At 34.1% G+C, this 24609-nt stretch overlaps 1 protein-coding gene across 2 annotated transcripts in view; it reads right to left on the bottom strand.

Moving 5' to 3' along the window:
- TTC28 (tetratricopeptide repeat domain 28) overlaps positions 1–24609 on the bottom strand; it is a 477328-nt gene that overhangs the window by 433827 nt on the left and 18892 nt on the right. The window lies entirely within an intron of this gene.

Here is a 24609-nt window from a genome sequence, read left to right as displayed (position 1 = left end):
TTGGGCTAGTGCCATACATTTTGTTTAATAGAGTTTTGTAGTATAGTTTGAATTCAGGGAGCATGAGACTTCCAGCCTTGTCCTTCTTTCTTCAGATTGCTTTGGCTATTCAGGATATTCTATGGTTCTATACAAAATTTAAAATTATTCTAGTTGTATGAAAAATGCTATTGGTATTTTGATAGGTATTGCACTGAATCTGTAGAATGCTTTGAGTAGTATGTACATTAACAATATTAATTCTAACAAGCACAGTATATCTTTTAATTTATTCATGTCATCTTCAATTTCTTTCATCAATGTCATAGTTTGACTACAGGTCTCTCACCTGTTTGGTTAAACTTTAATTGGAGCATTTAGTCCACTTACATTTAAAGCAATTATTGATAGGTAGGTACTTATTGCCATTTTAAAAATTGTTTTATGGTTGTTTTTGTAGTTATTCTGTTTCTTTCCTCTTCATTTGTGATTTGATGACTTTCTTTAGTGTTATGCATGTATTCCTTTCTCTTTACTTTTGTTATCTGTTACAGGTTTTTGGCTTGTGGTTACCATGAGGTTCATATGTAACAACCTATGTTATACCAGTCTATTTTAAGTTGATAGTCTCTTAAGTTTGAGTGCATTCTAAAAGCGCTGCATTTTTATTGCCCCACCTCTGCCAGCCTGGGGACCTGAACTGGAAAAAAAAGGCCCCATAATGTCTGGGTTTAAAAACCAGTGGAGCTTGTGTCCAGGAGAACTGAAGGGCTGTGGGAAACCAAGACTTTATTCTTGAAGGGTTTGCACATAATCCACTTGCTCTCAGTTCCAGCATAGAGGGAACAGCTTGTAAAGTGCCTGGGTCATATGAGAAGGAGATTCACTGACTAACATAGGGTGTCTGCCAGGGAGGCAGAAGTGTGGTAGAAGTCATTAGAGAGATAAGGATGTAGGGTTGGGAGATGTAGTTGATACACCTCATACACAGAAATAAACATGCAGAGTTAGGCAAAACAAGTGGACCTGGGTGAGGAACATCAAGAAGGCCCCAACACAGTAACTGCCTAACAAAGACAGCAGAAAACACCCCCTCCCAGGCTCCCAATACCAAGTTAGGAGGCACTGAGTAACAACATGATGTCTACTGCTGGGGGAGAGGCAAGAATGTGGAAAGGACCCTCTCTGATGTGCAGGTACAAAGGTAAGCTGAAGGTGGATCAGACTTTAATAACAAGTCTGGTATTCCAGCACTCATGCTGAACACAAAGTTATATTAGATGAATTTGAAGCCTGTGGTGGACCGAGGATAACAGCAACCAAAAAAAAACCCAAACTCAGATGAGCTTCTGACTAACCAGACAACTCCTGCTACAAAGGTCGAGCAAAAGAAGAGGCATAACCATTTCCAGACATAAATGCTACTGACTTCAGTGTCTGCTGTTCTATGCAAGATGTTTGCTTTCAACCAAAACATACAAGACACACAAAAAAGAAAACACATTCTCAAGAGACAATGCCATCAACAGAATCCACCCAGATATTAAAACTAACAAATAGGGAATTTAAAATCACCGTGATTAACATGGTAAAGACTAGTAGAAAGGGCCTTTTTTAAAATGACAGTAGTTGAAATGGAAAAGGCATAGCTTATGTCTATCTCCCAACTTGATTCTTAGTTCCTTCAAGAAAGGATCCAAGTTCATTTCACTTTGTTTCCCTAACACCTGCACAAATACCAGCAGATCTGACATCAGCACAGTAGTACAAAAAATGAAATACCTTCTTAAACTTGAAGACCTTCAACCACCATTAGCAGACAGGTACTAAGCCAAACTCCATTCTATCCCAGGGCCATAGAAAAAGCTTCCATTTTGGATGGACTTTTGCAACTTTACTCCTAACTTTACAAATTGGCTGAGGATGCCTACACCCAGGGTCTGAATGCTGCTTCTGGGGCTCTTGAAAACCTGTCCATTCTTATTTTAAAACTGCCTTTTGATTATTCTCCTCCAAAGAGTAGAATCTCTAAGTGATTTTTTTAAGTAATGTCTCAAAAATAATTTATGAGACACAAGACCTATCTCACGTTTTCAGATCCTAGAGGAAAAAAGCTATGCATCTTTCACTGAGCATCATCCTTAACTTACGTATATACTATACTCAAGCCTTCTTGGCTCTCATTTCTCTTTTACCACTTCAGGACAATAAAGTAGCACTGAGATATTCTGAAATGAGTACCTCCAATTCTTACCTCAAGCACTCCTGTGTCCTAAAAGATAAAACTACCAGTCCCCTATCTTCCAACCTCTAGTTTATCTAAATAATCTTGCTGCACATTCTTAGTGACACTTTGCCTGAAATGGACTGTTGTATGTAAATCCAGTTTTATGGCATCCATGGGGTTTCTGGTAACTTTCCACAATTACTGTTATTTGAATTATAAAAATAACAAAGAACTTACGAAGATTCCTATAAATTCTTATTTGATTTCATGGGCATCTTCTAATTTCTCAGTCTTATAGGGGGAGTCTCACTAATCTTCTCCATGAAAATTTGAGAACAAGTCTGCAAGAACTCCCAAAATCTCCAGCAATGATGCAAAATACCTGCGTATGCAATGAAAGGGCAGGACTGATGAACCTTTGCAAAGCAATTACAGAAATTGTGATTTTTTTTTTTATTGTTCAGTTAAAGGACATTTAGAGAATGCCCTCAGCAACTTCTACACCCACTTAAACTAAACCCACTACTGCCAAGAATGATATTTGTGAAGCACCTTTTGATATTATATGTATTTTCAATATCTTGCTCATGCTCATGCCCAATGATAACTGACCCAATGATGAGTTATACGAAGTTTCCAAGATGCCACTCTTTCTTATTTCTGCATTGCTCATCACTCCTCCTCAATCTCCTTTGCTTGTTGTTTGTCTCCTCCCTGACCTCTGAATGGTAGAGCACCTCCAGACTCAGTCCTTAGAAGACATCTTCTCTTTTCTATCTACCTCCCCTCAGTAATTCCATCCAGTATCATGGTTTTAAATAGAAATTTATATTTCTAGCTCATACCTGTCTCTAAAACTCCAGACATACATTTAACTGCTTACTCAACAATTCACGTGAATGTCTTCTCAGACTCAACATGTCCAAAACTGAACTCCTGATCTTCTTCCCGATCCAACTCCAACCACAGCTTTCTGCATCTCAGTTGATGGCAAATTTATCCTTCCAGTTACTCAGGCAAAACGCCTTGGAATAATCCTTGACTTCCTCCAAACTCTCAGGAATTATAGTTGGCACTATTGTGAAATATATCCAGAATCTGACTACTCCTCAATACCTCCACATTTCTAGCATCTTCTCATGCACACATTACTGCAATGGCCTCCTAACAGGACTCTATTCTTACTCTTACCCTCTCACAGTCCAGTCTCAACACAGAAGCCAGAGTAATCCTCTTAAGAGGTAAGTTAGATTATTACATCTCTGCTCACATTTTCTGAATGAAAGTCAGAGTTCCTACAGTGGCTTATGGTGACTTACATGATCTTGTCCCCTTAATGTCCTATTACTCTCTGCCCTGCTAATTCCTCTCCAACCATGAGAAATTCCTTCTTCAGATGCATCAGGTACCCTCCTGCCCAAGGGCCTTTTCTTTAGATGTTCCCAGTGCTTACAGGGTTCTTTCTCCTGATATCCTCATGGTTAACTTCCTTAAACTCTTTGTTTAATATTTGTCAAATATTATCTATTGTATAAAACCTACCCTCACTCTCACCCCTCCCACCAGCTCTACCTTTACTTTGCTTTTTTTTTTCCCCACAGCACTTATAACTTTCTAATGTACCACATATTTCTTTTTGTTATTGTTTATTTCTCTCCTGTCCCATTAGAAGTCTCCATCTCAGTTGATGGCAACTTTTTCTTTTGGTTCCAGATTTATCCCAAGTGCCTGCAACATTATCCAACATGTAACAAAACCCAATTAACATGTGTTGACTGAAAGAACCAAAACTCATAAGCCAGTGGCCTGTTAGTGACTAATGAATGATAATGGAGCGCAACCACTAAGAGCCACTAGACGTTATGCTTTTTTTTGTTCACTCTAACCTAACAGATTATAAGCCTACTGGCCCTGCAACTAATGACATCCTTGCAAATCACAGCTTCATTGTTCCTAAGACAATAAAAACGTGAATTTAATCCAAGAGACCTTAACCCACTGGTCTTGAGAGCAAACTAATTGTCTGCAGGTAAAATCAAGTTTAGAAGAATAACTTTGGAAACTAGAATTCTGTAAAAAAAAAAAAAAAAAAACAGTTGATTCTTAATATGTGAAAGTATTCTTAATTATAAAAAAAATACAATTTTAAATAAGATTCATATACAGTTTTGCTGTCTATCATCTGTTTTCAGAAAACCTCTTATTTGATCCTTGTATCAATCCTGTGAGAGATGTATTATCATCAAACCCATTTCACTGACAGGGTAACTACAGAACTTAGATAAATTTCCCAAGGTGACTTACCTAGTAAGTAGATTCAATTCTAGGTCCATGTATGTTTTTTAAAATTTTGAAATAATTATTGATTCATAGGAAGTTGCAAAAAATAGTACAGATGATTTATGTGCCCTTCACCAGTTTCCCTCCAATGCTTACATGTTATATAAGATACTGTATCAAATCCATGAATGTACTTTTTATTATTGCTTGAGAATGACAATGAGCCACAAACGATATGACTCAAAGATTTTTTTTTTAACAAGTGAAGATAGTTTATATAAATAAGCTAAGACATAATTTCTAGGTATACACTATTTTGCTCTAACAATTACAGGAATATTACATTTCATTTTAGGCATTTATACTTAATAATAAATAATATAGCAAAAAGGGATTTGAAGGTATAATTAAAAGGTAAAATAGGGCAAAGTTGATTTGATAACCAATCACATAAATGAGGAAAGGTTATTATGATACTATTGACCAATTATCAAGACATCTCTTCTCTGACCACAAAAACTCTTGAATCTAAAGACCGTCTTTCAATTTTAAACCTAGTAGATTTTTTTTTCTCCTCCCTTTTATCTTCATGACAGTATTGTTTACAATTAACTGCTTAATTCTTGTGGAAACTTCTTCCTTCATTGGCTCTCAGGGCATTGCACTCCCTTGACTCTTTTTGTTGTCTCCTTTTTTGCGGTCTATAACGTATTACGTTTTATCAAAAACCTCAGACCCCTTTCACAGAATACAAGAAAGAATCACAGTCCCACTTGGGACATAGCAGTTTTCCGAGGTCAAAAATCTCATTGGCCATTGTCTGGGCAACTTAGCACAACCAGCCACTCTTCTACTAAGGTTTCTCTGTACTTCCCAGAAAATCGATCGATCGCTGTATCGATCCAGGTTAGATTGTGTCAGCGAAAGGAATGCATGTGAGATCTGGAAAGAGTAGAAGTCATTACATTACTCTTTGAAGGTGGCTGGAGGCAGATGTTAGATTCACAGTAGCTTTGGGGCATGTACTTAAGAATCACCTGCCTTATTGATACAGCCCAAGACATATGACAGAAGTGTTCTCAAAGATGCTTGATGATAAAAGTTTCCCAGTCAGCTTTTGAGAACCCTGGAGACCTTCAGTGTCTGCTTCCCTGACCTTCCCACAGAAACTTTCCTGAGTTTCCAAAGTAACTTCCTTGACATTCACTCCTCCAGCTCTTCTAGTGTTCATGTAAGCCCTAATTCCTAGATTAAAACCTTTACTCCTAAAATAAACGCCTTTATTTGCCTTATCAATCCCAAACTGTTAACACATAACATAGATACAACACATTTTTATATATAAAAATATGTATCTATATGTAATGTATCTATATATTGGTAATCTTTATCTTTATGGTTAACATAAAAATATATATTACTATATCTATATCTATACATATAGATTTATAGATATATAGGTCTATTTTATATGTCTAGATATATAGGTATAATACATCTTTTAAATATATAAAATATGTATATATATTATAGATATATAGACATTACATATAGATATATATCTATCTATATGTAGATAGGCAGATATGGATATATAAAATTTACTTTTTGTTGTCTTTATATACATATAGAAAAAGGACAGATTTATACATCCATCAAACACTGTGGGAAGTATACAAAACAACCTAATAACAGCAGTTGCCTTTGGAGAGGGAAACTGGATGCCTAGTGGACAGGAATGAAAGGAAAACTTATTTTTTACTGTATATGCTTTTGTAACTTCTTGAATATCATTGTATAAGCAGGTATCACCTATTCAAAAATGAAGTAATTATTTAAAAAGTGACATACCCACGTAATTATTGTTTTATGCCCCTAAAGGCCCCATGGACCCAGAGGGTTTTTTCTGTCTACGGTCATTTACTAGGTTTACTCTTCAAAGCTCTGGGCTGTAAGGAGTAGTGGAGTAGGGAGGGAAAGAATGACTTCTTAGGAGTGAGGTTTTGTACTCATAGGAGAAAGATCAGCTATAGAGCTATCGGTGAAAGCCTCGAGTTTGGAAGAAGAAATTTTCTACTTTGTTCACTGGTATATTTAACAACCACTTGTGAAAGATAGAAAGACAAAAATAAAAAGTTCCCAGTGCTATAATTAAGGTACAGATGAAGTGCTGGAAGTTGTGATGAGAGACGTCTATGCTGTACCAAAAACTTTAAAGACAAATGAGTTTTAAAGTTTAGTCTCCAACATTATTGTGTAATTGCTAATAAGCTAATTTTCTCTCTCACCCCAGAGAATTAGTTTTTTTTTTTCACCTTATTATGAGACTGATAATTCGAACATTTATTCTCTGAAAGCAGGAGACTAGTCAGAAGTATAGTTTGGGAATTGCAATGAATTGAGGATTTTAATCAGGAATTACATAAACTACTACAGTCTATTAGACCTTATAACCTAAAATATACATTCTGAGGAACCTAGTAAATGAAGCATTAGAATATTTTCCCTAACTTCCAATACCAAAGCCATTATCAACTGGCAGTATTTCTCTCCCAAAGAATTCACAGTTTTTATATGGCTTTTTAAAGAGAATAGGTTTTTTTTTTTTTATTCTTTCTCAATTCTTGTAAATCACAATGGAGGAAAAATATTCCTTGCACTTATCTGTCAATGAGCCCCCAAAGAAGTAAATCAATCGTTGTAGTGAGAAGACTTATTTTAGAGCTTCAAGTATTTTTAAAAGTACTTCCTCACATTCTGGGTGACAGAAACAAAAAGAACAAAAAAACAACCTAAGTAACATAAAGCTGTGCAGTTCTTAGTACAGACGATAGTAAAGAGAGTATAATTATCATAACTATAGGCAGGTGAAACTTCAGACAATCAAGCTTCAGCCAAAGACTCTATCTCTAGAATTAAACAAAAGAACAGTACCTTTTGTCACTAATCTATTTAAGCTACTTGGCTTGACAGCATGGCCTAAACTATTGATGTGCTAACTCTAGAACCAGTATCAGGAAAATACGTGTGTAGGCATAAGGGTAGAGCACCACGGGAGGAAGAGTAGGGGTTTTATACCTACTTCACACCTCCATGGAGGGTACAATGCCTTTATACAGAAGTGGTTTTAAAAAAAGTAATATTTAGTACTAAATATTAAAATCAAGTGTCACACATATTTTGAAATTAGTTAAAATGCTAGTTTTCATCAACTCCGTAATTCCCAATCAATGAAACAATATGCCAAAACCACCTCCAGAAAATATCATCTAAACTTTCAGCATCCATATATTTGTCACAGAGGAGTAACACCAGTTTTAAGTCCACTGGTGCTTTCAGGAAGCTCTGAAATCAGTATTCCCAGTAAGATTTACTAAAATTTCACTGATACAATGCATTGTAAACATTTTTAAACAACTCCCAGACACCCTCTACAGCAGAAGACCTTTTGTAAATACCATCTTTCTGTTTTGGCCCTAAGTATCTTTATTTAAAATATCTCAAGTTTACACAAATCCAGCATTAATTTACAATATTTCTTGAGCACCTATTATGTACCAGGCATCAAACTGGACCTGGAGCACATAAGTGAAAAAGACAAAGTCCCCACCCTTAATAAGCTCACAGTTTAGGGATACAGAGAAGGCTAACAGTCAGTTATAATACACTGTGATCAGTCAGTGCTTAGGGTAGGGATAAGGATGGAGTATTATGGGAACACAGAGACGGGACCCAGAGAAGAACCTATAAATGCCCAATTGCTTTACTGCTAGAAATCTTTTACATTTCCACACTTTAGAAAACACTGTTGCTGGTGTTTAATATAAAAAAACTCTTACGGATAACTGGGATACAGAGGTAAAATATTAAAAATAATATTCTTTTTGATGGCCACTAACTCTAATTTTGTGAAAATGAATAACCCTAATTCTCTGAAGGAGGACTCTTTAGTTATATAATGAAACATGAAGCCCTCTAAGATCTGGAAAAAAAATTGCCATAAGTTGAGAATCACTGGAGCAGCAAGCCAGGGTTTTAAATATATCCTATCCCTTAGTACTTTAGGGTAGATTTCTTCTAGAGAAAATCTATAATAGAGCATAAGATAGTATAATATAGTATAAAGTAAGGTGTCCCTGTGTGTATAATAATCCTTAAGTAGCACTACATTTTAAATAGTAAAATAGGATCCTCTCTTTAGGAAGGAAAAACTCTTAAAACACAAGATAAATACAATACTATGGGAAAATGAAAATTAAAATATCTGTTGCAACCTTCACTATCTGATCAATAAAAAGGGAAGCCTCTGCATGTTAAATCAAGTCACTAATCACTAACAGGCTTGCTCGGCTATTTAGCTTGCCTAAGCACACAACCTTCTTGGTATACTACTGCCTCCTGGGGGTTGTAGAACATTACTACTCTTCGGAGAAAACACTGGCAAAAATAGAAAACACCAATATTATTCTCTACTAAAAACACAATGCAAAGGTCCATGCCAAACAATAAGTTGGCCTTTCCTAGATAATCTCTTTTTTTAACTGTCATATTTATTTCTGTCTGAATAATTGAGAACAAGGTACATAATAAAATTTAATTACAGAAAGTGGTTGTTAATATGATTAAGAACATCAGGGCTTATACAGCATTTTGCATTTTCAAAGCACTTAGCCAACATTAAATGATTAATCTTTACAACATCCTTGAGGTCAGTATTACCACCATCTTTTTACAGAAAAGTAAACAACAAGGTTAAGTCAACTACTAGAAATTGAAGAACTAGTCAGTACTCTAATCAGCAAAGTGCACAGAATGATTTAATGTGAAATATAAATAACAGTAATACATTAATTCATCTCTAATACCCCATGACCTACCGCTAGGAGAAATTAGTTACTCTTTTATCTGTGGCCCCATAACATTTTACAGATTCCTCTAGGATAAGACTTAACACTTCTGTATTGTAGGCACTGAGTTGGCAGTCTCTGTAACTACACTCTGTACTGCCACTGGACTTTGCACAGTGTCCATCTTACACATAGCAGGACACAGCAATAAATCATTCAGTCATTTTCCAAGTATTAAGCATTTGCTACAAGTCAGGTGCTATTCTGGACATAGAGGATACAGTGGAAAAAAGAAAACCAAGCTCCCTACTCTTATGGAGCATATATTCTAGGAGGCAAAGGCAGATGACCAAAACCAAAACACTACGAGGTAATAAGAACTATAGAGAAAATAGAAACAGGGCAACGTGACTACAGATGGCTATGTAGTTACATTAGATTAGGCAGTGATATTCAAGCTGGTATCTGAATGTAAAAAAGAACCAGCCATACCTGTATGAGGAAAAAATAATTCCAAGTGGCAAATGACAAAGTGGGCAAGAAATGCAAATACTCAAGAAACAGGAGAAAAAAAAAAAAGACTATGGATAGAGCAGCTGGCCAATGAGTGAGTGATAAAATATGAAATCACAGAAGTGGGCAGAGACCAGATCAGGGCTTTCTTGGGCCATGATAAGAATTTTATTCTGAGTGAGATAGAAAATTCTTTAACGCTCCATAATATGTATTTGCTGATTTGAATTGCTGTACTTGCATAGTAGGTAACACTAAAGGAAAATTAATACTGAGAAAGGGAAAATACTATGCTATTGGTTAGGGAATCTCTTGTTTTAATAAATTACTTTTTAGTGAAAAATTATTTTATAATTAAATCTTCAGACTAAAGGATAAAACAGCAGTGTCTACTAACGTTTTAATAGAAGTTAGAATAATGAGATTTTGACAGTCATTATTGGAAGAAATTGAAGAGCTCCTGCATAAACCACTGTACATTATAGATGACTATACTAGGCTTTTATGCTAATCAGTTATTAATTTTGCAAAGCCTAAGATATCTCCAAATATCTCATGATGAGTGCCAGACAGACATCTGGAGAGGAGGTTTCTGGGTGTAAGTATGGAAGTGTCATTAAACATGATAAATCTCCTCCTCTTACCAGAGAAACCAGAATGAAAAAAGTAACATTCATTTAGAAGCAGGAACACTTCTCACGAGATTAACTGAACAAAATACAGCAAGAGCCTAAAAATTAAAGGCAGGTTTGTATTTCACCTGAGATGAAATACATGCCACAGAAACCTCGAGGCTAATTCCAAGCTACACCACCAAGATCCAGTTAAATTTAATCTCACAAATAGTCACTGCAGAGAAAATATTATCATTTGCTCATTCTAGTAAGTAGCAGGTTTCTGGACATTTGATATATTAAATTTTGTGTTATTTTCTACCTTTTTAATGTGTTCTTTATAGTTAAAAAACACATTACATAAAATTACCATCTTAGCTATTTTTAAGTGTACAGTTCAGTACTGTTAAGTCTATTCACATCACTGTGCAATGGACTTCCAGAACTTTTTCATCTTGCAGAAATGAATTTCTATATCCACTGCCTATTCCCCATCCTTCTAGTCCCTGGCAATCATCATTACACCTTGTGTTTCTATATCACTCCTTGTTTTTCTACTAATATGACATTGTAACGTACCCAAGCCCCTACAAAAGAAACCATGTATACAAGCTTTTGAGTTGGTTTTTAGTTGGTCTGTTTTTGTTTAAATTCAGTTTCATATCTGCTTCCTCAACCAAAATATGGATAATAGAAGAGGCTAAAAATTGTTTCCAATAAGTATGAAGAATTAATGGAGAGTTATACTGTAATACACAGTACACTATGTCCAATCTACCATTAATGCTAACAGATTATTACAGAGAAGCAAGGTTACTGGCTACTATTTGCCAACAAGCCAATATGACATGATCAATTTATGTGGAAAAATACATAGTGCATAGGAAGAATGAATATGGAGCTTAAAAAGACTTAACTTTGAGAACAGCCTAACAGATAATAATAATATTCTCTTTTATTTTTATATTTGACCAGGAACTTCCACATATACCAATTCATTTAGTTAAGTCACAATCCCTCCAGATCTGTTTTCTTCATCTGTAGAAGATAAAAATGCCTACTATTCAGACCTCATAAGGTTGAAACAGGGGGAAAAAATGAAATAATAAATGTAAACACAATTTGAAAGTTGTAAACACTTCCACATATATATATAAAAATTGTCTAAAGATAAATTTTTTTAGATGTATTACTTGTAACCAAGGAACAGTCAACATGGTGCCATGCATGCTTACTGTTCACTAAATATGTGTCAAATAATTTATAGAGTATCCTGAATATAAAGAGATAGCAAATTTTCTCTGTCCATTTAGTGCACAGAAAATAAAGTCTTAAATATGCTAACAGTGAGGTCAAAATTAAAGAAGGATCAAAATGTAAATCTACAGACTGCATGTGACAAGAAGAAAAGAGGCAGAATTATGAGTTTGGTTGTTTATGACACAGAGCAGTGGATCTTTAGAAAAACATATTATATGTAAGTAACTGTTTCCAAAAATTATTTGTTTTTGAATTGGTGATTTGATAGATTGCAAAACTATCACTGAAATGCCTGTTCAATGAAGATTACAAGGACACAAGCAGAGGCAAGATTCTGTACAGGACAAATTAACACCAAAATTAAGAACAAAATTACTTCTCTATGACATGGTTGAGTTACAGAACCATGTGGGGTTTACATAAAGAATGCTGTATCTCATTCTTTAAAAGAATTTGAGAATATAATCAAGAAAGTCCACATAAAGTTCCTTATTTCTATCTCCAAATTGTATGAGTTAGCCTATAAATGCCTGTACAAACCAAATGTACAAGAGCTTTATTATTATCTAGTAGGCAGGCAAAGCATTCTCAAATTCTGAACCTTTGATAGTGAACTCTTTTATAATTATCTTTTAAACTCCTCCCCATTTTGAAAGGAATGCTTTTTTTATTTGCTAAGCCTCTACAATCAGTTTGGCACAATGGCTCATAAACCTGCACCAAAGTTGATCTGATTCTAATGGGATCCACAAAATCAACCAAAGTAATTCAGTTCATGAAAGGTCCAGATAAGGGGGGCCCTAGTTCCATGTCAATTAGAAAAAGGCTATAGATTGAGATTTTAACATGGTTATAAGTACCATGTGGTATAAAACTAAATTAAATACTGACCCAAAGATCAAAAAGGCACCTGTTCTCCAAGTGTATTTGGAACCAGAGTAACAAACTGTCCTTCAGAATATAGCAAGGTGACAATTATCCAACTAATTTCAATTCTTCCAGTCAATAAGAAAAGTATCATTGGTTATGGTACTTTCATTCTTCCTTTCAACAAATATTTATTAAATGTCTGCAATGTGCCAAGCACTTACTATCGTGATCACACAATATAGCTTACAACAGCCAGAGAACCTTCATATAAAAATGGTATAATCAAACCTTCTTAGCCTTTTAAAAAATAATTTGTTCAGAAACATACACCTTAATATATGCACTAATTAAATATAATAAAATTTGATTGAGTATATGAGAATAAATGTAGGGAAAAGAACCAGGAAAATACTTAACATTCTTTCCTCTTATAATAACAATTGGGTAATATGCATCGAATATTTATTATTATACTTAAAATTTTTAATCCCTTCAAAAATGCACATATACCAACCCAACCCATAAACTACTGAAAGCCAGAATAGTCTTAACTATAAATAAACACAAGGGGGCACCCAAGTCTGGGAAATTCATAAAACCAAAGGCAAGTCACATTTTGCTCAACAATCTACAGCTCCTAAAGCATTATCACATGGATTTACAAAGGATTCTGTATGCACATACTAGAGGTCAATTGCACTAAAAGTATTTCCCTTTCTTAATATACTTTCCAGAAATCAAACCACTGCTTCTCTTGATAACACAAATTCCTTATCCAAATTGACTTTAAACTTGTATTTAATATTTTGTCATTAAGAAAAATTATGACTCTTAATCAGAAGTTTATGCCACTTTTTAATCCAACTTCTCCTTGGAAAATCTACTATAAACCTAAAAAAGCTATTCAACTGTTAAAATGCTTATTTTCAAATAACTTAAAGCTTCTCCACTGAGTGATTTGAATCATAATAAACATAGTTACCGGAAATAGACCTACAACTTTTTTAAATTGATGCAAATCTATATCCTACTAGTATCAGCTACTTAATTCTTGAGTAGTGAACATTCTGTCTATAACATTCTATTCCAGGTTGCCATTTAACCGATCCCAATAATAGATTATGATTTCATTAGTTCACTCCTTCACAAAATAATAAACTACCACCTGAGAAGTTTCTGTATGTGAGGCAACCAGACTAAGATTACAGAGCCTATGTGCAGAAGCATAATCCAAAAGACAAACAGAAACCTTTAGAAGCTGGGCGTCCTAATAAATTTTGAATAATATCACCCACAAAGTATATATCTACTGTTTAATCAACTGTCAAGTATAAATGGCAACAAAACTTTCACTTCATTTGAAACAATGCATTCACATTCCTTAGCGATAAATATGTGCCATCTGGGAGCTGGAAGTAAAACTTGTTACTTATCATATGTTTATAGCCTGGTCATTAGAACATTCTTGAAATGAATTATGACAAACAAACCTGAGACTTTAAATAATTGAGCTCCTATTTCCTGAATTTCTTTTACAGCAAGACTTCCCTTTTGCCAGACTTCCTGAATCATTTCCTAAGGACAAAGCACCCATCTTAAAGTAGTTGGTTCTATCCCACAAAAGCCTGGTCTCCAAGGAGATGCTGTGGACTCTGCATTACCTCAGGCTCACATTTATGAGAAAAATTCCTCTCCGTGAAAAACCGTGATTCTCATCTCAAATCAGCAACAGTAAAATAAAAACTAAATGTATAAATAAGTAAACAATGACAAGCAAGCTTAAGACTCACTTCAACAACAAATAGAAAAAGCTACCAATCAAATGGTGGCAACTAGAAAATATACTTTTGCTTTGTGATCTTTGTAGTCTTCTCTGGTATAACAAAGAAACAAAGACTACTTTGTGCTTTCTTACATGCGCCCAAGAAAATATAGAAACCTTTCATCCACTTTCACTTTATCTATTATTATAGATTTTTATCTTCTTAAGTCAAAAATATTAAATTGGCATATTCATAGTATGGAATATTATATAGCTGCTAAAAATAATTAGGTATACAAATTAAGAGAGAAAAGTAAACACACTATAAATCTAACACTTAAAAAGTATGTAGGTATATGCATGTGAGCACATGTGTATGTGTGTGTAGAGTTGTACATACATTGCAAAAGATCTCAAAAATATTTAAACTGAATAAAAACAGTTAACTCTAGGATAGAAATAGGGGATGAGGAATGGGGTGATCAGGTGATGTGAGAAATATAATTTTTATTGTTTGAAATTTTTCCAGAAGTAATTTTGAGTTACTTTTGAAATTAAAAAATTATGTGTGTGTGCATGTACAATTTATAGGTTAACCCAAACACCTGAAACATAGCTTCAAGTGCATACAAATAAGCATGTCATAGAATCCTATGTTTAAGACATATGTTTGACACATTGTAAAATGACTATAACTCAGTAAAAAAAAGTAAAATAAAATAAAATGTAATATTAAAAAAGACATATGAAATAACAGCCTATATTAATAAGAAACCATTTATTCCCAGATAAATTGGTAATAATATTTGTATTGGTAATTAAATCAATAACATTAAAAGAAGAAACAGCTGGCTGTGATGGATTTCACTTACAGTAAAATGCAGAGTTCACTGAAATTTAAGGGAAATGTCACATTCTTGCCTATGAAAAATCCCCTTTCCTGATTATCATTCCAACTGTCCACAAAAAACTTCTTAATAACTAAATTATCTCCTTAAAAACAAGAATAAAATTGTGCAACAGAATTATGGAAGATAGTCAACTTTATTATAAATATTTATTGTGAATTTAATATTTGACTCATAACTTTGATTTTAATGTCATTAGGCAGAATGTACAGATGTTAAGAAAATTGGGTGGGAGGGTATAGCTCAAGTGGTAGAGTGCATGCTTAGCATGCACAAGGTCCCAGGTTCAATCCCTAGTACCTCTTCTAAAAATAAATAAGTAAACCTGATTACCTCCCCCCACCAAAAAAAAAGAAAAAAGAAAAGAAAAGAAAAAGAAAACTGGAGTCAGATTTTCTAATTCTGATTTTTCTTACTCTCTGACTCCCTGAGCCTCCCCTTCCCTATAGAATAGAGGCAGTACCACCTGTAACAGATGATTGTTATGAGAATCAGTGAGAACTTAACAATGTTCAGTGAATTTTTACAGAGCATATTCCAAATCCTTCCATTTCTTTTGGCCACCACTACTCTAGTCTAAGTTAGCATCATCATTGGGCTGCCTGCTTCTGCTTCAGTTTGTTTTTTTTGTTTTTGTTTTTTTTTTTTACTATTTTTCCATAAAGAAAATTAGGGAGAAACAATTCCAAAATGGCCAAGTAAGGACCTCCAAAATTCTGTTCCTCCATAAAACAATGAGAATATTAGCAAAACTTTTCGAAACCAACTTTCTCAGAATTCTGTAAATTAACCAATGACTTGCAGCAACCTAAGAAGTGTTTCTGCAAGAGAAACATCTGAATCTCAACAGTAAATTTGTGGGGTTTAACCTTATACTATTTTTATCCCCTTCCCCAAACTTCGTGGTAGGTGTGAAAATCTGTAGCCTCTCAAGCACAATACTTGTGGAACCCATCTTAGGAGAGTGCAGGGGTCATATGGTTTGGAGCTTTCCACAACACTCTATCCACAGAAAATTACCACTATCTGACCTGTTTGGCAGCTTCCTAAGAAAGACCCAGTCATAGGACTTTATTTGATCTGACTCAGAGATGGCTCAGTGCAAACAACCCTCCCCTCAGAGCACATGTCAAACAAAATCAGTAGCAGTTGCTTACCATCGCAGCCACCTGAAGCAGCAATGCCAGTTGGCTAAACAAGAGGCTAAAGAAAAAAAACTTAGAAGAAACATCTGGAGAATTTGATGTTCATAGGAGACTCTGAAAGACCCCAAAATACTCTTGGGAATCTAGAAATGTACAGGGCTCTCTGTGCATGCCGAAGAAAGACCCAAGAATGTCCTAATTTCTCACCTCTGACTGAGCTTGAGGTTTTATACAAGCAGGAAGTGAAAGGCTAAGATAGAGTTGCAAACTGCCAGAATGTTGAAGGTATGCCCCAACACTCACAGAGAACTCTTCAACAAAGGGTAGGAGACTTACTGGTTCAGGCATTTAAGGAATCTCTGTCCAATCAATAGGTGACCACTAAGCTAACCAAGCAGCAACTTCAATGGCTGCACATGACAAAGAATACAGACTTAAAAAAAATTGGTCCAGGTAAGTCACTAACTCACAAAGGCAACAACAAACAGCAGTAAAACCGGGGAGGGTAGAGGGAGAGGAAAGGAATCTGATTTTCAAAGTTGCCACAATGTATTACTTAAAATGTCCACTTTTCAACAAGAAAATGATGAGATACACAAAGAAAGGGGTAAGTATGACCCATACACTGCAAAAAAAGCAAGCAATAGAAACTGTCCCTGAGGAACCCCATATGTTGGACTTAGGAGACAAAGATGTTAAATTAGCTATTATAAACATGTTCAAAGTACTAAAGAAAGTGATGTCTAAAGAATTAAGGAAAGCCTGAGCACAATGTCTCACCAAGTAGAGAATATCAATAAAGAGACAGAAATTGTATGATATAAAAGACAATGGCATAAAGCAATAATTATAAGACCACACTGAAGGGCTTGTAATGTATAAAGATGTAATTTGTATATAAAGCACAAAGGAAAGAGAAAGGAATGGGGTATATCATAGCAAAGTTTTTGTATACTATTGAAATTAAATTGATATAAATTCAAACTATATTGTTTTAAATTAAAATGTTAAATAGCATCCCTTGGGCAATCACCAAGAAAACAACTAAAAAATAGTTTTTAAAAAAAGGAGGGGGGGTAATTTAAATGGTACACTAGAAAATATTTAACATAAAAAAGGAAGTAATGCAGGAAGAGAACAGAAAAAGACATATAGAAAGCAAATAACAAGGACATACACAAAGTCATATAGAAAATATAACATAAAGGCAGGTGTGAATCCTGCCTTAGCAGTTACATTAAATATAAGCATCAAACAACAGAGCACCCAAAATACATGAAGCAAAAGCTGACAGAATTGAAGGGAGAAACAGAAAATTCAACAGTAATAGTTGGGAACTTCAATATTCCACTTCCGTATCAGCAAGGAAATAGAAAACTTGAACAACACTAACTAGAACTAATGGACATCTATAGAACATCTCACCCAACAACAGCTTAATACATATTTTTCTCAAGTGCAGATGAAACATTCTTGAGGAGAGATATATTAAGCCATAATAGCAGAAGGAAATTGGGAAAGTAAAAAATATGCAAAAACTAAATATACTCATAACCTTTAACTAGACTGATCATAATAAATTAAATATGTTATCCCCCTAGTTAAACTCTTTCAGCGACATCCCATCAGTCTTTGAATAAAATATTGCCACCCTACAATGGCTTAAAAGGCCAAGGCAGTACATACCCTGGCTCCTGGACACTTCAACAACCTCATCTCCTACCATCTCCTCTTCACTCACTCACTCATTGTGCTCCACTGACCTCCGTGGTATTTTCTTCAACTAGCCAAGTTCAGACTGATTGTTTACTCTGTCTAGAATGACTGTCCAGATTGTCACATTTAGTTCTTTCAGTTCTCATCTAAATCTCATTTCCTCCCATAAACTATCCCATAACTCTATCATTCTCTTTTCTCACTACTCTTTCTCTTTAATCTGTTTTAAATTGTCTTCAGAGCATTTATCACTTTCAAACATTTTCATATGTATTTATTACTTTATTTTCTGTTTCTCCTGACTAGAATGTTAGTTTTTGTTTTTTAGAATTTTTTTTTTTTAGAATGTTAGTTTTAACAGCCTATTCTTGGCTGAATCATTAAGGTTTAGAACAGTACCTAGTATATGGAAATGCTGAAGAAACAAATTTCTTGTTGAGGAAATGAACTGAAGTTAAATATATATATTTATATATATATACCCAGAAAGTGTGTAATGAGGGCACACTAGTCAGATTATCTATAAAAATGGAGATAAAAACAGTATTTTGTATATTTCTGTTATTAAGCCCCAAAGCATTTAACACACTTTGTTTACTTGTAATGACAAGTAAAAGGCAAATAAACTACAATCTCAGACACTGGTTTATACTATAGGAAACTGAAAGTGAATAGTCTGCTCAACATCATATGGACATACCAGTGTTAAAACTTGAAAGATAATTCTGAACTCTTAAGATTCCTTAATTAATGAACTCCTTTCTCCAGAGAAGTAGTATAGTATGCCAATTAATGAAAAATTCTTTAGAATCAGACAGTCCTGGGTTTAAAGTCTAATTCTTCCAGTTACTAGTTGGATGTCCTGGACAAGTTATTAAATCTGTCACTGAGTATAAACAGTCACTTTTGCAAAGCTGGGATACTAATAGCTACCTCATAGGATTACTGTGATTATAAAATTGATATCACAAATAAAAGGATTCAGACAACCCTTTGGAAAATAAGCACTCGATAAGAGCTATTATATTTTGTTACTATTATAATTTAGGTAAACCAAAAGGAAACATGAGACCACAATATTTTTGTAACATTTTTTATTACATATAACTCTGTCATCAGGTATAATACCTGACAAATAAGGTATAATACTCTTTCATCAAGTATTTTACCTGATGATAGGATTCTGTCATCAGGTACAATCAGTGAATAGAATACAGGAAGAGCTTTACAGAAAGAAGAGGTATTTACGGTGCACTTTAAAATTAATGGGTAAGTCCCACTGTGAACTTTTTTTACATAGTGTTACACCATATGAAAACTAATTCCTTAGGGTTTCTCTTCCTATGGTAGCCTTGAAGAATATAACTATTTCTGTAACTTATAATTCACACTAAAATGATGGTAACTACTTCAAAACTGACTTGTCTGAAAAGATGTGTCAAAGAAAATTTCTTCAAAGAAAAAGAAAGAAATTTATTTCAAAACAAAAAGATAAAGGGGAAGAAATCAAACTAAAACATATACAACTAAAAAGGGATATGATATGTCCTAGGAACGAGGGTACATGAACATGTACCAAACCGTACATATGATATGATAAAGAATACTGAAGTAAATTAGAAAGATAGAACAAATGCTTCCCTCTCTATATATGCCCTTGGGTAATCCCCTTCTACAGTGGTTCTGGGTGTGGCCATGTGACTTGTTCTGTCCTATGGGAAAACAGCAAATGTGATGCAAACAGACTCAAAAAATCCTTGCGCACTGGTTCTTCCACTCTTGCAGTACTTGGAACCCTACAACTGCCATGTGAAGCAGTCCAGGAAAAATCTGATGGATGATAAGAGAAACACAGACCAGTTGCTGGTGTTCCCCTGGCCAACAGCATACCAGCTGTAAGAAATGTGAGTGAAACTCCCTTAGATGATCTAACCACCAGCAGTCCTTACTTCACATGTTTCAATATAGATGAATTTCAGTTACCATAGTTAAATAACACCAGTTCCCTAATAACACAGTTCAAATTTCAGTTACCATGGTATATTAACTGTAAGTAAATGCATAAAGCACAAACTGCACTGCTAGCTCTCCAGTCATAATCGCTATGTAATTGAGAGATGTGCATCATGATTAGTGACCACATCACTTGTTTCAAAGTCTGTCAGTGATTGGTCACTGCACATCTGTTATTCAGCTCATATGCAAACAGCAAAGAGGTAGCTGTGTTGCCTCCTTATCTCCCAGTGATAAACTCATGTAGACATTTCATAAAAATGGATTTTTGAAAGAACTGACTGAAGATGAGTGCAGCAAAGAAATAAAAAGTGACAACACTGAAAGTAAAATTCAAACAAATATAAAAGGAGATACAGAAGAAATAGCTGATCATGGGAATGTTGACACATCCACCGTTCAAGAGACTGCAAGAAGAACTTAGTGAAGATGAACTTATGAACATAAAGCAATTGTGACAAAAAGGCTGAAAATGTTCCAGAGAAAGTAATGCTGCTAAAATTATTAGAATTATAGGAATTCTCAGAGATATTTCACAAAACTGAAAGCACACATGTTAAAATGTTAGAAGCTGATCCAGATCAGAAAGGAGTAGGACAGTTTGCAAAGGCATAGAAAAGATGCTCACTATGTATTGTAAACTACATGATGAGAAGGCAGCAAGCACTGTTCAAATAACTCTGGATAAGATTTTTACAGAAAAAATTTTTCAATGTTTCATTTTAAATCACAGTACTAAATAAATATTAGTTTTAATATTATTCCATTCCTTATATCTTTATAATCTATAATAAGAGAGTTTTCAATATTTTGACAAAAATTTTAAAGGTCACAGAGCAGTAAAACTGCTGCAATGGTCACACTGCAAGATTTTTTTCAGCTTGCACAGTCATTTCTATGGCACTGTGCTACAATGCAAAGCAAGGACCGCCTGCATATGCTATTTGCATTATACTATGCTATCTCACTAAACATACAAAAGGTTTTAATGTGGGAGATTTGAAAGAAACGTTAGATTCCTTCCAGAACTGATTAAAAAGTAGACTAAATTATTGAGGACTTCAGCTAATGATAAACAAGAACTTACAAACATCAAGGTGATAATTTTATGGTCTGTGACATCCGCATCCTTAGAAGTCCTCAAGAAGAAAATGCACAATTATGCCTCCTAATTTTCTCATTGATTTAGACATTGGGGTTTAAAAAAATGCTCATCAATTTTGGGGTTATAAAATAAGTAACAAACTTACAAGGAATTTTCAAGCTAATCCAAGACTCAGATACCTTCAAGTGGCATGTTTATATAACAATATAAATAATTAATTAAATGAAATTACCAATAGACAATGAATGTTATATTCACAGAAGCTCAGTGTAGCCTCCAGGAAAAAGTAAGAGTTGAACTGGACCTAGCTTATGTAGCCCAATAATAATGGGAGCAGGGAAGAAAACTCCGGGCACAGAGCTTGGCATAAACAAGAAGAAAGAAGAAAAAGGAAGACTGGACCAACAAGAGCAGGTCTGTCAGCCAAGTATCAAGAAATAAAGGAGGAAATGTGACCACTTATGCAGAGTCTTAAATATCAGGCCAACTGGCAACATGGAACAACAAAGTTTCCAGTGAGAAACTTATTATAATAAAAGGTTACTACAACAAAATAAGAAAGAAACTATAAGAACCTGGATTGTAATACTGGCTATGTAAAGAAATTACACAGATATACATGGAATATATTTAAGAAAAAATGCAAAGAGGTTATTAACCAATTTGATAGAAGAAAAGGAAAAAGGAAAGAGATCAATAACCTAAATGTATAACCAGGTAACTGGGAGCAATAACCCCACTGGAGAATTCAAAACATCAAGAAAGCCACTTGGTCCAAAGAAGTAAGATGAGCTTGTAGGGAGGATCTGACCATGAGGAACTTTAGATCACTGAAAAGATGTCACTTCTGTTTCCAGTAATGACTGAGCAAGATTCTAGCAGAGCCACTAACACACAAAAAAAAAAAACTATAAAATCTAGACATAACACAAAAAGCAGCTACCTGAAAGAACTAGAGAGCAAAGAGAAGAAGGAAGATTCTGAAGAAAACTGTGACGTGAGTTCCCATTTTTAAAGTGCAGACATAATGTGCAACCATAGTGGTGCACAGGGTAACAGGAATGCTGTCTTTCTGGCCTGGGGAATCAGAATGCTCAAGCACAGGAAACCATAGCCTTTGGCCAAGGAGGAAGGGATTCCCAAAAGGAAGAAAACCAGAAAAAGGATACTCAATTTCTGTATACCAACATCTTTGGACAGCCCTTGAGCTACCATGTATGAAACAAATTCAAACCAGTTAAACTAAAGACAAAAGATCTCTACTGAAGCTAGAGCTTCAATTCAAGAAATAAAGTATGCATTGTGAAATCAAAATGTAGAATAGATAAAAAAAGATTATACTGTATAGCACAGGGAAATTTATACAAGATCTTATGGTAGCTCACAGAGAAAAAAATGTGACAATGAATTATATATATGTTCATGTATAACTGAAAAATTGTGCTCTACACTGAAATTTGACACATTGTAAAATGATTATAAATCAATAAAAAATGTTAAAAAAAAAAAAAGAAAGTATGCAGTTCTGTTCTAACCAAGATAATTACCTGCCAAACAACAACTAAAAACAAAGAAAACGTTTCAAGAGAAAAAAAAAATCAACTCAAAGATATTCAAATAAACCAGTAAAAGTCAGGAAGTGAGTAACAGAGGAACAAAAATAGAGAAGACAAATAAAATGGTAATGGCAAAATCAACAGCACTGATAATTACATTAAATGTTAATGGACAAAGATTCCAATTAAAAGACAAGAGTGCCAAAACTGATCTAAAAAGCAAGACATAATTATATGCTGTCCAAAAGAGAAGTATTATAAATGCATAGACCTAGAGAAATTGAAAATATATGGATAATTGACACAACATTATAAACTGACTATAATTCAATTATATATATATGCATATATAACGGTATGGTTAGGTTATCTATAAGGATAGATAGATCAATGGAACAAAACAGAAGGTGCACTAAAACCCCCATGTGTTTATGGATAATTGGTTTGTGACAAAGATGCCAAAGATTTAATAGGGAAGGCATAGTCTTTTCAACAAATGTTGCTGGAACATGGTTATCTATATGGAAAACACATAAATAAATCTTTATCCTTACCTCACACCATACCTCAAAATCAACTCAAAATGAATCACAGATGTAAAGGGAAAAACTATAAAAATTCTAGAAGAAAAGATAGGAAAAACTTTATAACCTAGAATAACACAAATATTTCTTAAACAGGATACAGAAAGAATGAACACAGACAACAGCTAAGAAGCAGTTAGAGATAAGGTATCATAATGGGATTTGGCTTATTTTTGGAGGGGAGAGGGGTCTCATACTGGTTTTGTTCATATGTATTTTGTAGCCCATATCACACCAAAATCATACTTTCATTCAGACAAAATAAACATGAATAGACTTTCCATCCAATCTCTGTAGCCCTTGGGTCTTTACATAAAATATTAACATTTATAGAGGGAGAGAAATTGGAAGGTATGTTTTCCCACATCAAACAGTGAGACTTCAGAGAAGGATTTTAGAAAGTCAAAGAAGAATGAAAAAGCCAGTTAAAAAGATTAAAATTAAGAAAAAGGAGTTGATAAAATTTCACCAGATATATCTTTATCACAAGACAGTATAAGTGAACCTTCTTTTATATAATGAATATATTCCCCCCAAAATAAGTATAAAAGCAAGTTTTTATAAAATGAAACTTTTTATGCAGTAGTGGAAACCTTTTTTTAAATTAACTTTATTATGAATGATATTATATAGGAAGATCCTTTCATGATTTCAATAATAAACCCTAACTTATATTTTATATAATTCTAGATTCTCCTAAATTAGGTCGCTTCAGCCAAACATGGAGCTCATATTAATGCAAATATTAATATATAATAACTTCTCTTATAAAGGAAAAAATCAGACTAAAACTTGAAAAATTAACTTTTTAGGGTAATTTCTCTCATCTATAATCCTAAAAGTACAAATTTTCAGCCATTTTCTGTGTTAAAAATCACAAGAAGTTGACAAAAGAAAGTGGAAATGACAGAAAAAGGAAAAAGATCAAAACTTAAAGGTATTCACAAGTATAAGAAGGACACAAGATAAATGGATCTGAATAAGGAAAGAATGGAGATTTAAGCTCTCCAAATTTATCAGGCTCATTGCATCAATCCTAAGCTTTAAAAAAAAAAAAAAGGAAGAAAGAAAAAGAGAAGATGACACAAGCCAAGCCTTGCTAGAATAAGTTACTAATTTGAACACTTAATAAAAATGTCACAATCATGGCTGTTATACACCAAATACCTAGTATGTACAAGTAACAAATTATCTCTAACTCTTAAATAACCTTACAAGATAGGTATTATC

Source organism: Camelus dromedarius, chromosome 31, assembly GCF_036321535.1.
Source record: "Camelus dromedarius isolate mCamDro1 chromosome 31, mCamDro1.pat, whole genome shotgun sequence".
Classification (NCBI taxonomy): Eukaryota; Metazoa; Chordata; class Mammalia; order Artiodactyla; family Camelidae; genus Camelus; species Camelus dromedarius.
This window is presented reverse-complemented; position numbering and strand designations above follow the sequence as displayed.